A 4,696-nucleotide genomic window follows, 5' to 3' on the forward strand; every position below is an offset into this window, starting at 1 on the left:
AAGACTGTTGGCTCTGTCTACCCCGCAAGGGATATAGACGTGACCATATGTATGTATGTATTTTGAAGTATGCATGTGCACTTTATCGCATCACCAACTGAAAGTTTTTCTGTTTTGGTCAGCTGGTAGACTGGTAGAGAATGCCAAACGGCACTAAGTCCGCTTTTTGTAATATTTTTTTTGTGCAATAAAGTTTTAAGTAAATAAATCCTAATTGGATCCAATAATCTTGATTCGACGAAATAAAACCTTACCCAGATAATTATTACCGAAACTGATTTAGCCTTAGAAATAGTGAATGCCAGTATGATAAAAAAATTAGTAATTATTAGTAGTAACTGCTTTAGCCTTAGAAATAGTGAATGCCAGTATGATAAAAAAAATCAGTAATTATTAGCAGTAACGCGTCAATACGTGACCGACCGGCAAATGAACCACATAACAAACGGACACCGTCACAATACCAAAATAATATATACACTACAATACAGAGAGTACACATAGCGGCAAATAAAAAACCGGCCAAGTGCGAGTCGGCTTCGCACACGAGGGGTTCCGTACCTTCACCACAGATTCTACCTGTTTATTAAAATCGAAAATTGCTTAAAAATACGTTGTTTTATTGGACCCTTTAAGAACCATTTTATTTTTATTTTATTATATTATATATGTTCATAAAGGTTTAATCAACTAAATGTTCTGTGAAAATTATAAGATTTTACCTTAATTATATTTGTTTAAAAAGGTTTTATCAATTAAATATTCTTTGTAAATTTTAAGCCTTTACCTGTTACCCTTATTACATAATATTGAGCTAAAAATAAAAGAATATATGTTTATGAATTTGAAAATATTAATATCCCCATGCAGGGGACCCCTTTAATATTTTTACTGTTTTTTTTTTATGAGTATATTATAGCGGCAACGAAAATACATAATTTTAAAAAATGTCAGCTTTCTAGTTGTCACGGTTTACGATCTTGACAGCTTTCTGACAGATCGACGGACAGACAGATAGGCTTATTAATAGGGTCCCGTTTTGACTTGACCATTTAGGTACGGAACCCTAAAAATGGTAACGATTTGCAGCCGCGCGTGACGGGAATCCAATCATTTTTTCTTATTTTCGATTGATTGGACGGACTGCTATTTTTTTCGGTTATCCCCCACACAAAGGGCAGGTAAGCTAAACGATTTACAACGTAGCTGTGGAGAATAGGAAAAACAAGTCATGGAAATGCAATGATTCGTTTTTGTGTGTAGTGTTTGGAAAGAAATTTAAAAAACAAAGTATTTTTTTTTTCTGATTTGTTATGCCGTATAGTTTCCGGCACCAATAGAAAAAAGAATAGGATCCATCTCTTTCCCATGGATGTCGTAAAAGGCGACTAAGGGATAGGCTTATAAACACGGGATTGTTCTTTTAGGCGATGGGTAACCCTTGCAGGTAAACCCGTATAGGATCGATTATGTTTTCCCTCACCGTAAGAGTATCGGTTAGTATTCTAACTAATCTACATTACTTTCCAATACATTCATTGGAACATGACGGAGGTGGGATTCGAACCTGTACCATTCTGCGAATCACACATTTTACCCGGGCAACGTAACTATTCAACCATCTACGCTCTTAAATATTTTAATACTTGTGTGATCATAAACTCATACTTTCTAACAAATATACGAGTACACTAACAAACTATACTATACAACAATGTCAAGATAATTTTCCTTAATTCCCAGCAAAGCCACTAACTCAGGTGTTCGTGCCGAGACTGCGTGTGCATTTTATTTGCTCAGCAGTGTACTCGCAGACATAGATCGAGATAGATACAGCAATTAAAAGGTAACGAATGTATTTGTTTCGGAAACGTTTCATATGAGAACTGTAGGCGCCAAGATAAAATTAGTGTAATATTGCGCCATTTTAAGCGATATGTGACAAATGTATAAAAATTAATTGTCCGCCATTATTTTAAGTACTTTGTTGGTTTTACATTACGAGAAAACTATTACTGTCTCGGGTTTGCCGGAAGAGATTTCTTTTGAAATAAGCAGAAACTATACTGTTGTTTCTTGTAATTATAATTCCTTTATGTTTTTTGTGTTTATGAATTGGCAGATAACTAAATTAAATTGGAGATACATTTTAGCATGCAAAAGTTTTCATGCAGATGTGAACTTGCGTTATATCACTTTCATCAACAAAGTATATTTTCAGTTACGTGATTTCATGAAGTTTTACTTACTAATAGGTACCGATTTTTACACAAATCTATATTTCTTTCCGTGCAATTCAAAGACAAGACAAACAGACAGAACAAAGACCAGGATAAATATTTTAGTTCATTTAATTTTTTTGCCAAACCACCACTAATGGAAAAACTAAACAGAGCCTATCTATACACATCTATGTCTATGAATATATTGCAATACCTTCTCAGCACGGACTCTTAACTTAAAAGGCGAAAGGAATGTTAATTACCTCTCGCCTTGTTCTAATGCAGAAATGGAATTAACTACAGCACACCGTTTATTTGAAGACATGTTATTTGGTTTATGTTATAATCAAATATCGTCCTATTCTAAAGTGGCGTGTGGTTCTAGACACTTTTTCTTAAGGATTTCGTGAAAGGCGACTAAGGGATAAGCGCACATTCATCTAGTGCATGCTTTCATCTCTTCCCGTGCAGAGTGTAAAAGTCAGGTAAGGGAAAGGCTATAATGAATTTGGGATTCTTTTTTTAAGCAACCTGTCACTTTTTGTATCTCAATTCCGTCATCAAGCCATTCTGCTAGCTGAACGTGGCGTTCTCAGTCTTTTCGAGACTGTCAGCTCTATCTAACCGCAAAGAATAAAGACGTGATTATATTATAATTTATGTATGTTATCACAAGATTTTGCCGTAAAAACGAAATTGAAAATTAGCCGCCGCCGGGCTCAAAGGGTTTTTAATTAAAACTGCAATAGTTACGGAGCACGATTTAAACTTTCTCGTAGTAACTAATTCTCGTTTTAATGTTTTGTAACTCAAAGAAAGGTTACCTTTTGGTTCATAGTTGAAAAAGATTCGCGTAGGTAACCTTAAAAAATTTATAATATAATATAAATCACGTGTTTATTTCCTACGAGAATTTGAATATCAATTCTATCTTTAAGCCAAACAGCTCTGCATACTTCCTTCGCTTCATCCACATTCATAACTTTCTTCATGCAAGCTCGGCGGTTTCGAGTACTTTTGACCTGACCCTTTACCAGGACGTCTTTAAAAAAATTCAGCTGATAACCCTTAAAGAATTAAAAAACAAATAATCAACTCACTTTTGCATTTATACCTATTTTTTGTTGTCATAAGTCTAAAAATGACAAAATAGTCCCAGACCCTGCAACTTTACCACGTTCCCTAATGATTTTAACAAATGTAACTGCAAAAATCAGTGATTCCGTAACAAATGCTAAGATTTACTGACCCGACTGATCCCGTGCAGCAAAAAGTCCCGGGAATTACTGGGGATCAGCCTCACCTGACCAGGGGCGACATGTCCCGGACTAATGAACAAAAAGCGCCCGTTAATTCCACGGGCGCTACGTTAAGCGTATCCGTATTTAATTTTATCGGTTGTACTGCAAAATTTTGTAAAGCTTTTTTTGTTTAGGTATTAATTAAGTATTAGTATTAGTTTGGGAAATTGTGCCGTGTGGTTCCCGGCACCAATACAAAAAAGAATAGGACCACTCCATTTCTTTCCCACGGATGTCGTAAAAGGCGACTAAGGGATGGTCTTATAAACTTGGGATTCCTCTTTTAGGCGATGGGCTAGCAACCTGTCACTATTTGAATCTCAATTCTATTATTGAGTCGAATAGCTGAACGTGGCCATTTAGTCTTCAAGACTGTTGGCTCTGTCTACCTCGCATGGGATATAGATGTGACTATATGTATGTCAAACTATCATCAATGATTTAAGGCACAAATTATTAAATTTAAAATATCATTCTGCTTTCAAAATCATACAGAGGAATCCAATTAGGATTAGGTTCCCCTGCAAAGGTTGCGGAGGTCAGACGGGAGTCAATTCGTGTAAAAACCCGACCCAATCCAGGGTCCATGGTCAAAGGCATACCCCGGGATCCTCTCCAGAGTGGTGAGGATGCAACCAAGACTAAAGCTAGGAAGACAGAGGAAATCAGTTGTAAATGTAAACAGGAAGCGATAGTAAACATAGGACAGATAGTGTTTACAAGTTTACCTGACGGGGTGTGGAAATCGGAAACGATTCACACAGCTCGATGTAGAAGGGAGAGGACACTGTGAAGAGCGGAGCGGAAGAGATTTTCGCTTTGTAAATAATGTAACATGACAACTAAACAATAAAAAACAGAAATTAAATAGTATTATATAGTGTATAATTTAATATTCTGGTACTTTCTTGTAATTTTGCACAAATACAAATACTTTATTTGCTATAAATGCGGTAAAATAGGTGTTACAAAGCATATACATTTCGCGCATTTAACCAGTCATGGCATGCAAAAAGTTAAACAAGTAAAGTTAAATCATGGACAGTCCATTACTTTTTCTAGAATTCACTTTATTCTATTTTCTTAACGTATATTGCATCATCATTTTCCATGAGGGCCGTGATGATGTCGCTTTTACTGATTATTTATTAAAATCTAGACGCATTAACACCT

The sequence above is a fragment of the Amyelois transitella genome, chromosome 9 (genome assembly GCF_032362555.1).
Source record: "Amyelois transitella isolate CPQ chromosome 9, ilAmyTran1.1, whole genome shotgun sequence".
NCBI classification, from domain to species: domain Eukaryota; kingdom Metazoa; phylum Arthropoda; class Insecta; order Lepidoptera; family Pyralidae; genus Amyelois; species Amyelois transitella.